This window comes from Triticum aestivum, chromosome 4B (assembly GCF_018294505.1).
Source record: "Triticum aestivum cultivar Chinese Spring chromosome 4B, IWGSC CS RefSeq v2.1, whole genome shotgun sequence".
Classification (NCBI taxonomy): Eukaryota; Viridiplantae; Streptophyta; class Magnoliopsida; order Poales; family Poaceae; genus Triticum; species Triticum aestivum.
Window position 1 is genome coordinate 371,462,965 of NC_057804.1, and position 13,644 is coordinate 371,476,608.

Below are 13,644 nucleotides of genomic sequence, written 5' to 3' on the forward strand. Positions count from 1 at the left end.
TCTTTTATGCATCTTCTTTTGCTTAGTACGATGGTAGCATTATAAGATGATCCCTCACTAAATTTCAAGGTATAAGTGTTCTCCCTAAGTATGCACCGTTGCTACACTTCGTCGTGCTGAGACACCACGTGATGATCGGGTGTGATAAGCTCTACGTTCACATACAACGGGTGCAAGCCAGTTTTGCATGTGCAGAATACTCGGGTTAAACTTGACGAGCCTAGCATATGCAGATATGGCCTCGGAACATTGAGACTGAAAGGTTGAATGTGAATCATATAGTAGATATGATCAACATAGAGATGTTCAACATTGAAAACTACTCCATCTCACGTGATGATCGGACATGGTTTAGTTGATATGGATCATGTGATCATTTAGATGACTAGAGGGATGTCTATCTAAGTGGGAGTTCTTTAGTAATATGATTAATTGAACTTTAATTTATCATGAACTTAGTCTTGGTAGTTTTTTGCATATCTATGTTGTTGTAGATCAATGGCCCGTGCTACCGTTCCCTTGAATTTTAATGCTTTCCTAGAGAAAGCTAAGTTGAAAGATGATGGTAGCAATTACACATACTGGGTTCTTAACTTTAGGATTATCCTCATTGCCGCACAAAATAATTACTTCCTGGAAGCACCGCTAGGTGAAAGGCCTGCTGCAGGAGCAGATGCTGATGTTATGAACGTCTGGCAGACTCAATCTGATGACTACTCAATAGTTCAGTGTGCCATGCTTTACGGCTTAGAATCGGGACTTCAAAGACATTTTGAACGTCATGGAGCATATGAGATGTTCCTAGAGTTGAGAGGTATGAAGTCTCCAACAAGTTCTATAGCTACAAGATGGAGGAGAATAGTTCTGTCAGTGAACACATAATCAGAATGTCTGGGTACCATAACCACTTGACTCAGCTGGGAGTTAATCTTCCTGATGATAGTGTCATTGGCAGAGTTCTTCAATCACTACCACTAAGCTATAAAGGCTTCGTGATGAACTATAATATGGAAGGGATGGAAAAGACAATTCCCGAGCTCTTCGCAATGCTAAAGGATGCGGAGGTAGAAATCAAGAAGGAGCATCAAGTGTTGATGGTTAACAAGACCACTAGTTTCAAGAAAAAAGGCAAAGGGAAGAAGGGGAACTTCAAGAAGAATAGCAAGCAAGTTGCTACTCCCCAGAAGAAGCCCAAGTCAGGACCTGAGCCTGAAACTGAGTGCTTCTACTGCAAAGGGACTGGTCACTGGAAGCAGAACTACCCCAAGTATTTGGTGGATAAGAAGGATGGAAAAGTAAAAGGTATATTTGATATACATGTTATGTATGTGTACCTTACTGAAAGGATCAATATAGTTGACTAGAGGGGGGGGGGGGTGAATAGGCAACTAACAATTTTTAGCTTTTCTTTACCAAATTAAACTTTGCATCAAAGTAGGTTGTCTAGATATGCAACTAGGTGAACAATCTATATGATGCAACAACAACAAGCACACAAGCAAGCAAGGGATATAACACAAGAAAGCTTGCAAAAGTAAAGGCGCGAGATAACCAAGAGTGGAGCCGGTGGAGATGAGGATGTGTTACCGAAGTTCCTTCATTTTGAGGGGAAGTATGTCTCCGTTAGAGCGGTGTGGAGGCACAATGCTCCCCAAGAAGCCACTAGGGCCACCATATTCTCCTCACGCCCTCACACAATGCGAGATGCCGTGATTCCACTATTGGTGCCCTTGAAGGCAGTGACTGAACCTTTACAAACAAGGTTGGGGCAATCTCCACAACTTAATTGGAGGCTCCCAACGACACCACGAAGCTTCACCACAATGGACTATGGCTCCGAGGTGACCTCAGCCCTCTAGGGTGCTCAAACACCCAGGAGTAACAAGATCCTCTAGGGATTAGTGGGGGGGGGAATCAAATTTCTTTTGGTGGAAGTGTAGATTGGGGCCTTCTCAACCAATCCCGAGCAAATCAACAAGTTTGATTTGCTAGGGAGAGAGATCGGGCGAAAATGGAGCTTGAAGCAACAATGGAGTTTAGGGATGGAAGAGGTGAGTCTTCTTGGAGAAGAAGACCCCCTTATATAGTGGGGGAACAATTCCAACCGTTACCCACCACTTAGCCCGCGACCCACGGTACTACCGCATCACAGGAGCGGTACTACCGCACGGGCCTGCGGTACTACCGCGGCGGACCGCGGTACTACCGTGGGTGCGGCAGAGCCTAGACCTGAACAGAAGAGCACAGATAGGGCGCGGTAGAACCGCAGGCGCGGTACTACCGCGACCCTGTGCGGTACTACCGCAGGGCAGCCATAGTCCAGGCACGGTAGGCACAGATGTAAGAAATTACATCCATGACTACCTCCGCAGAGATATTATCGATGCGAAAATCCGACACGGTACTACCGCAAACCAGGGGTGCGGTACTATCGTGAAGGGTGCGGATGTAAAAAATTGCATCTGCCCCTACCTCCGCTCATGCTGCTGCACCTGGCCAGGCGACACGGTACTACCGCGCCGCAGCATGGTACTACCGCGTAGGGCGCGGATGTAAAAAATTACATCCGCCCCTACTACCGCTGGAGCAGTGGCGCCAGGCCAGAACTCACGGTACTACCGCTTAGGAGGAGCGGTACTACCGTGCACTAAAAAAAGACACATCCGTGACATTTTGGGCCGAACAATTTTTTTTTCTGTCATACATATGACACTTCTATGATGATAATTGTGACAAAACCCGGTATCATCATAGATGTGGTGGGCTCCTACTTCTATGACAAAAAATCATGACAGAAAATGGGCTTTTCGTCCTGGGTGGGCCGGAGACGCAGCTGCATGACATTCTTTGGGCCGTCCATGATGGAAAAACCGTGGTAGAAGCAAGGGGGAGGAAAATTTCGGGGAGTTGCCGGTTATGGTGGGAGGTCGGGGGTCGAGCGATGCGCGTTTCTCTCGTACACGTGCGAGGCATTGGCTCTAACTGAACCCGAGCGAGGCGTTGGGCTCTAACTGAACCCGAGCGATTGCACTACAGGCTACGCGTTACTAAACCCGAGCGATCGATCGATGGCTGTTAACTGAACCCGATGGAGTGATTCCTTCGCTACTGCTGCTAACTGAAGCCGATCAATTGGATGAACAGTGAGCGTTGCGGGGGGGGGGGGGGGTTGGATGAACAGTGAGCAGTGGCGTTGCCTCTGATTGAACACGACCCCGTGGTGTGGAGGGCTGGATGAACAGTAGACGCTGGAGGGGTGTCCGTGGAGGGGTTGTTGAATAGGACCCCGTGGTGTGGAGGGCTAGATGAACAGTAGACGGTGGAGGGCTGGATGAACAGCAGACGGTGGAGGGCTGGATGAACAGCAGCCAGTGGAGTAGCGCGTGGTGGAGGCTGGATGAACATGAGCCCGTGGAGGCTGGAGGAGTTCGCCGGTAGCCCGTGGAGGCTGGAGGAGGTCGATGGTGGAGATGAATAGTATCCCGTGGAGTCCCGTTTTGCAGTACGCCACACCCCACCCGATTAACAGGACCCCCGTTTCGACTGTAGGAGGTCCATTTCCTCCATTTTGCGGTACGCCACACCCCTCCCGATGAACAAGACCCCCGTCTCGACCGTAGGAGGTCCGTTTCCTCCGTTTTGCGGTACACCGCACCCCTCCCGATCAACAGGACCCCCGTTTCGACCATAGGAGGTCTGTTTCCTCCATTTGCGGTACGCCACACCCCTGCCGATCAACAGGACCCCCGTTTCGACCGTAGGAGGTCCGTTTCCTCCGTTTTGTGGTAGGCCACACCCCTCCCGATCAACAGGACCCCGTTCCGAACGTGGCCGGTCGAACACAAGGTTGTTTCCTCCGTTCTGCGGTACGCCAGGCCTCGTTTCCATCGCCTGTTCCGTCCAAGCCGGTTGGCTCCCACGCGTTCCGTTTCCTCCCGATGAACACAACGCATTTCGTTGCCTCCCCATGAACACGACGAATTCCGTTGCCTCCCCATGAACACGACGACGACTCTGTTTCTCCATTCCGACCCAGCCATGTACGTATGCGCGAGTAGGCGTTCAAGACCCTGCCCGTATGTACGTACGTGGCCGTATTTTCTTTCTTGCACCCTGGCCTCTGTATGTACGTGTACATGCTACGTGCACGCCTCTACTACGACACGTACGCGCCTCTACTACAACACGTGTGCACCTCTACATCGACCAGTATATATGTACGTATATGTTCGCGACCAGAATGACAATGCTACGTACGCTTCGACCAGGTGGGTCCCGACTGTCAGGCAGTTCCTTGCGTGCGAAAATGTAGCTGGTGGGTCCCAGCAGTCAGAGGGGCGAATCGTTTTTTTTTGCTCGGACGCACATCCTTTGCATGCGAAGATGTAGCTGGTGGGTGCCAGCAGTCAGGGGGGCGAATCTTTTTTTTTCGGATGCACTTCCTTGCGTGCAAAGATGTAGCTGGTGGGTCCCAGCAGTCAGGGGGTGAATCGTTTTTTTTGCCCGGACGCACTTCCTTGCGTGCGAAGATGTAGCTGGTGGGTCCCAGCAGTCAGGGGGAAACTTTTTTTCACAAAATACGGTGGCCCGTCTGGTGGGTCCCCGCTATCAGGTGGAGGAATCATTATTTTCCGCGTAATAAGGAGCTTCCTTGCTGCGGTCGTGGACCCAGCTGTCAGCCTCTCCATGTACAGTCCACGTCCGATGGAAGTCGTTCCTTGACCACGTTGGCCACGCCGCGCCGAGAGCACCACGGCGGTGGACGACGGTGAGGCCTAGGAAGGGGACGAATCGGAGCCGGGAAAGACGCAGCAGTGGATGCCCACGCGAAGAGGAGTACGAGGGTTCACTGGTTCGACTGCGGTGTGAGGCTGCTGTCGCCGCAGAATAACAGGGGGTGTGGGTGAGTAGAGGGATGGCCTGGCCAGCGGTGGGAGTAGTAGGGGGCGGTGAGGCCTCCGCGGCATCATAGCTGGCCACGGGAGGCAGGAGCACGCGGCACGACCGGCGCTGGTTTGGGCGGCTGGAGCAAGAAGACTAGAGGTTGAAGAAGCACTACAACCATTGGATGAACATCGTACGGTAACAGGAGCTAGAATCGTTCATATTGACTAAGTTGACAAAGCCCTCCGTCCCCGTCAACATGGTAGGCCCACAAGTCAGCCTCCCAGTATGCTGGGTTCCAGCTGGTAGGGGGAGTATTCATTTTTTTGTGCGTAATAAGGAGGCACTTCCTTGCGTGCGAAGATAGCTGGTGGGTCCGACAAGTCAGCGGGGGGCATGTTTTTTTCACAAAATACAGAGGCCCTTCCAGTGGGTCCCAGATGTCAGGTGGAGGAATCATTATTTTGCGCGTAATAAGGAGGCATTTCCTTGTGTGCGGCCGTGGACCCAGCTGTCAGCCTCTCCACGCACAGTCTACTTCTGTTGGTGTTGTTCATTGACCACGTTGACCACGCCGCGCCGAGCGCATCCAAGGTGGTGGACGACAGCGAGGCCCCGGATAGCAACAAGCCAGAGATGGGAAGACGCGGGAGTAGAGTCGCAGACGGAGAGGTGTACAAGGGTTAACTGGTTCTAGTGCGGTGTGGTTCGGTAGTCGGTGGAGAAGAACATGAGGTATGGAGGGGTGGAGGGATGGCCTGGCCAACGGTGGAGTAGCTCTTCATAGCGAAGCGTGCTAAGTAGAGCTGCTAGCAGCAGGAGGCGGGAGGTGGTCCCACCGGTGCTCGAGGAAGAAGACGAGAGATTGAAGATGGAAGTCGGTCGTTGGATGTAAACCCAACGGCTAACATGTCAGAATCATTTGTTGACTAAATTGACAACGACTTGCGTTGGCTTCGACCTATTGGCCCACATTTCAGCCTCCAAAAATGTGGCACGTATTCAACCCATTTTTTCAGAATTTACAGTCTTTTTTTTGCGCGGTAGAATTTACAATCAATTTGATCTTTTTTTGAATTACAACCATTAGCTGGGCTGGGTGAACAATTAATGTAGCGTCCATGCGGCCTATTTATTTTATTTCTATAAAATTAGAAGCCATTTGCACTTTATCTAGATACACGATTTTGCTCGGCTAATTCTAATTATAATGTTGGGTTGGGCCAGCAATGTCATCAAAATATAAAAAAGGGCCGAGCATTTTGTTATAAATATATTTAAATAATAAGTGATATTATTACATTCGTCCTTAAATCTTACCAAGCTTTTGTACACAATCACTAGGATTTTCGTGCCAAAACAATCCACGATTTTATTTGTTAAGAAATTATTTTTATAAGTTAATAAGATGTGGGATATTGTTTTCTTACATATGTAAGTATCTTTTAAGTATATGATGACAATAAAAATAATATATAATAACTTATAAAATAATTTAAATATATATAATATAGTTAGAAGGGAAACATAAGTTGTATCGGGCGTTCCTATACTTATATAGAAAAATAGAACAGACCTCTGCGTTTTCTTCAAAAAAATACATAAATTGGGCTGCCAAAAATAAAACCTCGGATGGGAGGTCCATAGGCCGGTCGATACATGACGGCCCTAAGAAAATACAAACAGGCCCTCCCATCCGAGGTCGTGGGCTGCGCATGTTAAAAATGAAAGCCTAGACGGGGCAGCCCAAAACCACGTCCAACACTTGCCAAAACTTCGTCCCTCGTTTTCTCTGTGTTTCGCACACTCGACATTGTGTGGGCATTTTGACTGTGCATCATATGAAGATGTGCTATGCATGAATGTTGATCAGCATGATGATTGATACGTCTCCGTCGTATCTACTTTTCCAAACACTTTTGCCCTTGTTTTGGACTCTAACTTGTATGATTTGAATGGAACTAACCCGGACTGACGCTGTTTTCAGCAGAATTGCCATGATGTTGTTTTATGTGCAGAAAACAAAGGTTCTCGGAATGACCTGAAACTCCACGGAATGTCTTAGAAAAAATAATAAAAAATCCTCGCCAAAGATGAAGACCAGGGGGCCCACACCCTGTCCACGAGGGTGGGGGGCGCGCCCCCCCTCTTGGGCGCGCCCCTACCTCGTGGGCCCCCTGGTGGCCCTCCGACGCCAACTCCAACTCCATATATTGGCTTTCGGGGAGAAAAAAATCAGAGAGAAGAAATCATCACGTTTTACGATACGGAGCCACCACCAAGCCCTAATCTCTCTCAGGAGGGCTGATCTGGAGTCCGTTCGGGGCTCCGGAGAGGGGGATTCGTCGCCGTCGTCATCATCAACCATCCTCCATCACCAATTTCATGATGCTCACTGCCGTGCGTGAGTAATTCCATCGTAGGCTTGCTGGACGGTGATGGGTTGGATGAGATTTATCATGTAGTCGAGTTAGTTTTGTTAGGGTTTGATCCCTTGTATCCACTATGTTCTGAGATTGATGTTGCTATGACTTTGCTATGCTTAATGCTTGTCACTAGGGCCCGAGTGCCATGATTTCAGATCTGAACCTATTATGTTTTCATGAATATATGTGTGTTCTTGATCCTATCTTGCAAGTCTATAGTCACCTACTATGTGTTATGATCCGGCAACCCCGAAGTGACAATAATCGGGACCAGTCCCGGTGATGACCATAGTTTGAGGAGTTCATGTATTCACTATGTGCTAATGCTTTGTTACGGATCTCTATTAAAAGGAGGCCTTAATATCCCTTAGTTTCCAATAGGACCCCGCTGCCACGGGAGGGTTGGACAAAAGATGTCATGCAAGTTCTTTTCCATAAGCACGTATGACTATATACGAAATACATGCCTACATTACATTGATGAATTGGAGCTAGTTCTGTGTCACCCTATGTTATGACTGTTACATGACGAACCGCATCCGGCATAATTATCCATCACTAATCTGGTGCCTACGAGTTTTCCATATACTAGTTCTCGCTTATTTAATTTTCCGTTGCTACTGTTACAATCACTACAAAATACCAAAAACATTACTTTTGCTGTGTTTACTTTCGTTACCGTTATCACAACTATCATATTACTTTGCTACTAAACACTTTGCTGCAGATACTAAGTTTCCAGGTGTGGTTGAATTGACAACTCAGCTGCTAATACTTGAGAATATTCTTTGCCTCCCCTTGTGTCGAATCAATAAATTTGGGTTGAATACTCTACCCTCGAAAACTGTTGCGATCCCCTATACTTGTGGGTTATCAAGACCTTTTTCTGGCGCCGTTGCCGGGGAGCATAGCTCTATTCTTTGAGTCACTTGGGATTTATATCTGCTGGACACTATGAAGAACTTGAAAGATGATCGAACTACTATTTTGCCCTCAACTACGAGGGGAGGTAAGGAACTGCCATCTAGCTCTGCACTAGATTCTCCTTCCGTTATAAGTAAGCTTGCGACACCTAAACCTGCTACTGCTATGAATTCTGATATGTCACATGTTATTGATGATGCCACTTCTGCTATGCATGATACTTATGATGAAACTACTTCTATGCTTGATACTACTGTGCCCCTTGGTGAATTTCTAGATGAACAAATTGCTAGGTCTAGAGAAAGAGAATTATTGAATCTGAATACGATGATGAGATTGATGATGAAAATATGCCTTCTATTCTTGAGGGTTATCTTTTTGATGCGGAATCTTCTCCAGCTATTTTTGCCTTCCAGGATAGATACGAACTTAAGAGGCTGCTAGTTAAATGGAGTAAAGAATCTCTTAGAGATAGAATGAGACCCGACCCTGCTTTTGCTACTTCACCTATCTGTGTTCCTGATAAGGATTATTATGAATTTTCCGTTGATCCAGATATAATTACTTTGGTTGAATCTGATCCTTTCTATGGATATGAATCTGAAACTCTTGTGGCACATCTTACTAAGTTAAATGATATAGCCGCCCTGTTTACTAATGATGAGAGATCGCGCTACCTTTATTTACTCAAAATATTTCCGTTCTCATTAAAAGGTGATGCTAAGATATGGTTTAATTCTCTTGATCCTGGTTGTGTGCGTAGTCCCAGGATATGATTTATTACTTCTCTGCTAAATATTTCCCTGCTCATAAGAAACAAGCTTCTTTGAGGGAAATATACAACTTCGTGCAAATTGAAGAAGAGAGTCTCCCGCAAGCTTGGGGGAGGCTTCTCAAGTTACTTAATGCTTTGCCTAATCATACTCTTAAGAAACCTGAAATACTTGATATCTTTTATAATGGACTAACTGATGCTTCCAGAGATTACCTGGATAGTTGTGCTGGTTCTCTTTTCAGGGAAAGAACACCCGATGAAGCTGAAATTCTATTGAACAATATGTTGACAAATGAAAATAATTGGGCACCTCCCGAGCCAACTCCTGAGCCAACTCCCGAGACAGCTCCAGAGCACATTACTGAGCCTATTCCTAAACCAACTCCGAAGAAGAGAGGTGTTCTATTTCTCAGTCCCGAAGATATGCAAGAGGCAAAGAAATCTATGAAAGAAAAAGGTATTAAAGCTGAAGATGTTAAGAATTTACCTCCTATTGAAGAAATACACGGTCTTAATTTACCGCCTATTTAAGAAGTATATGATCTCAATTCCTTATTCACTGAAGAACCTCCTGATCCCGATATCCCGACACAGGTAGTAAAAGTAAATTCTCTCTATAGATATGATAAAGCTGAAGTCCCTCCTACTAAAATTGCTAGTCAGTGCTTGGATGAGTTTGATGACTTTATGTTTAAGCAAGATGACTTTAATGCTTATTTTGGTAGACAATTAAAATAGAATACCTTTATGATTAAACGCTTGGGTGATTTTATGGCTAATATTAGAGGTGAACTTAAACTTTTTAGCAAACATGCTTCTATGGTTACCACTCAAGTAGAACAAGTACTTAAAGCTCAGAAAGAAGTGCTTGAAGAAATGAATAGTAAGAAAAATGATTATGCTGTTAGAGTGGCTACTAGAAATGGTAGAATTACTCAGGAACCTTTGTATCCTGAAGGCCACCCTAAGAGAATCGAGCAAGATTCTCAGAGAAATAATATTGATGTACCTAGTTCTTCTAAAAGGAAGAAAAAGAAAAATGATAGGACTTTGCAAACTTCTAGTGAACCTATTGCTGAACCACCCGAGAATCCAAATGATATCTCTATTTCTGATGCTGAAACTGTTGGAAATATGCCCTAGAGGCAATAATAAATTGATTATTATTATATTTCCTTGTTCATGATAATCGTTTATTATCCATGCTAGAATTGTATTGATAGGAAACTCAGATACATGTGTGGATACATAGATAACACCATGTCCCTAGTAAGCCTCTAGTTGACTAGCTCGTTAATCAATATATGGTTACGGTTTCCTGACCATGGACATTGGATGTCGTTGATAACGGGATCACATCATTAGGAGAATGATGTGATGGACAAGACCCAATCCTAAGCCTAGCACAAGATCATGTAGTTCGTATGCTAAAGCTTTTCTAATGTCAAGTATCATTTCCTTAGACCATGAGATTGTGCAACTCCCGGATACCGTAGGAGTGCTTTGGGTGTGCCAAACGTCACAACGTAACTGGGTGGCTATAAAGGTACACTACGGGTATCTCTGAAAGTGTCTGTTGGGTTGGCACGAATCGAGATTGGGATTTTGTCACTCCGTGTAAACGGAGAGGTATCTCTGGGCCCACTCGGTAGGACATCATCATAATGTGCACAATGTGACCAAGGGGTTGATCACGGGATGATGTGTTACGGAACGAGTAAAGAGACTTGCCGGTAACGAGATTGAACAAGGTATCGGTATACCGACGATCGAATCTCGGGCAAGTACCATACCGCTAGACAAAGGGAATTGTATACGGGATTGATTGAGTCCTTGACATCGTGGTTCATCCGATGAGATCATCGTGGAACATGTGGGAGCCAACATGGGTATCCAGATCCCGCTGTTGGTTATTGACCGGAGAACATCTCGGTCATGTCTGCATGTCTCCCGAACCCGTAGGGTCTACACACTTAAGGTTCGATGACGCTAGGGTTATAAAGGAAGCTTGTATGTGGTTACCGAATGTTGTTCGGAGTCCCGGATGAGATCCCGGACGTCACGAGGAGTTCCGGAATGGTCCGGAGGTAAAGATTTATATATAGGAAGTCCTGTTTCGGCCATCGGGACAAGTTTCGGGGTCATCGGTATTGTACCGGGACCACCGGAAGGGTCCCGGGGGCCCACCGGGTGGGGCCACCTGCCCCGGGGGGCCACATGGGCTGTAGGGGGTGCGCCTTGGCCTACATGGGCCAAGGGCACCAGCCCCTAGAGGCCCATGCGCCAAGATATAGGAAAAGGGGAGAGTCCTAAAGGGGGAAGGCACCTCCGAGGTGCCTTGGGGAGGATGGACTCCTCCCCCCCTCCTTAGCCGCACCCCTTCCTTGGAGGAGGGGGCAAGGCTGCGCCTCCCCCCTCTCCCCTGCCCCTATATATAGTGGAGGGGAGGGAGGGCATCCATACCTGAGCCCTTGGCGCCTCCCTCCCTCCCGTGACACCTCCTCCTCTCCCGTAGGTGCTTGGCGAAGCCCTGCAGGATTGCCACGCTCCTCCATCACCACCACGCCGTTGTGCTGCTGCTGGATGGAGTCTTCCTCAACCTCTCCCTCTCTCCTTGCTGGATCAAGGCGTGGGAGACATCGTCGAGCTGTACGTGTGTTGAACGCGGAGGTGCCGTCCGTTCGGCACTAGGATCATCGGTGATCTGAATCACGACGAGTACGACTCCATCAACCCCGTTCACTTGAACGCTTCCGCTTAGCGATCTACAAGGGTATGTAGATGCACTCTCCTTTCTACTCGTTGCTGGTCTCTCCATAGATAGATCTTGGTGTACGTAGGAAAATTTTTGAATTTCTGCTACGTTCCCCAACAGTGGCATCATGAGCTAGGTCTATTGCGTAGATTCTTTGCACGAGTAGAACACAAAGTAGTTGTGGGCGTCGATATTGTTCAATATGCTTGCCGTTACTAGTCTTATCTTGATTCGGCGGCATCGTGGGATGAAGCGGCCCGGACCAACCTTACACGTACGCTTACGTGAGACCGGTTCCACCGACAAACATGCACTAGTTGCATAAGGTGGCTGGCGGGTGTCTGTCTCTCCCACTTTAGTCGGATCGGATTCGATGAAAAGGGTCCTTATGAAGGGTAAATAGCAATTGGCATATCACGTTGTGGTTCATGCGTAGGTAAGAAACGTTCTTGCTAGAAACCCATAGCAGCCACGTAAAACATGCAAACAACAATTAGAGGACGTCTAACTTGTTTTTGCAGGGTATGCTATGTGATGTGATATGGCCAAAAAGGATGTGATGAATGATATATGTGATGTATGAGATTGATCATGTTCTTGTAATAGGAATCACGACTTGCATGTCGATGAGTATGACAACCGGCAGGAGCCATAGGAGTTGTCTTTATTTATTTGTGACCTGCGTGTCAACTTAAACGTCATGTAATTACTTTACTTTATTGCTAACCGTTAGCCATAGTAGTAGAAGTAATAGTTGGCGAGGCAACTTCATGAAGACACGATGATGGAGATCATGATGATGGAGATCATGGTGTCATGCCGGTGACGATGATGATCATGGAGCCCCGAAGATGGAGATCAAAAGGAGCAAAGTGATGATGGCCATATCATGTCACTATTTGATTGCATGTGATGTTTATCATGTTTATACATCTTATTTGCTTAGAACGACGGTAGTAAATAAGATGATCCCTTACAACAATTTCAAGAAGTGTTCTCCCCTAACTGTGCACCGTTGCGACAGTTCGCTGTTTCAAAACATCACGTGATGATCGGGTGTTTTATTCAGACGTTCAAATACAACGGGTGTTGACGAGCCTAGCATGTACAGACATGGCCTCGGAACACATGCGAAACACTTAGGGTTAACTTGACGAGCCTAGCATGTACAGACATGGCCTCGGAACACGGAGACCGAAAGGTCGAACATGAGTCGTATAGAAGATACGATCAACATGAAGATGTTCACCGATGATGACTAGTCCGTCTCACGTGATGATCGGACACGGCCTAGTTTGACTCGGATCATGTAATCACTTAGATGACTAGAGGGATGTCTATCTGAGTGGGAGTTCATAAGATGAACTTAATTATCCTGAACATAGTCAAAAGGTTTTTGCAAATTATGTCGTAGCTCACGCTATAGTTCTACTGTTTAGATATGTTCCTAGAGAAAAATTAGTTGAAAGTTGATAGTAGCAATTATGCGGACTAGGTCCGTAAACTGAGGATTGTCCTCATTGCTTCATAGAAGGCTTATGTCCTTAATGCACCGCTCAGTGTGCTGAACCTCGAACGTTGTCTGTGGTTGTTGCGAACATCTGACATACACGTTTTGATAACTACGTGATAGTTCAGTTAAACGGTTTAGAGTTGAGGCACCAAAGACGTTTTTGAAACATCGCGAAACATATGAGATGTTTTGAGGGCTGAAATTGGGATTTCAGGCTCGTGCCCATGTCAAGAGGTATAAGACCTCCGATGACTTTCTTAACCTGCAAACTAAGGAGAAAAGCTCAATTGTTGAGCTTGTGCTCAGATTGTCTGAGTACAACAATCATTTGAATCGAGTGGGAGTTGATCTTCCAGATAAGACAGTG